This window comes from Morone saxatilis, unplaced genomic scaffold, assembly GCF_004916995.1.
Source record: "Morone saxatilis isolate NCDOM2014 unplaced genomic scaffold, NCSU_SB_2.0 Contig23, whole genome shotgun sequence".
Lineage (NCBI taxonomy): Eukaryota > Metazoa > Chordata > Actinopteri > Moronidae > Morone > Morone saxatilis.
Genome location: NW_023339796.1, coordinates 39258 through 39467, shown reverse-complemented (window position 1 = coordinate 39467; position 210 = coordinate 39258).

The following is a 210-nucleotide window of genomic DNA, read 5'->3' as shown; positions in this document are numbered from 1 at the left end:
TGTTGCTGTGCGTCTGTCTGTCTGAAGTAAAGTAGTAATGTATAAAGTAATAGTAATCTTAGTAATATAATAATGTAATAGTAATGTAATAATGTGCGCAGAGGAACGACAGCAGTCCAGTTGGATTTGAGCTTTTATAACATTTGAATGAATAGATTTATAGAATATAAACAAGCTTCTTTCCTTCCTCAAACATCCGTTCGTCCGTCT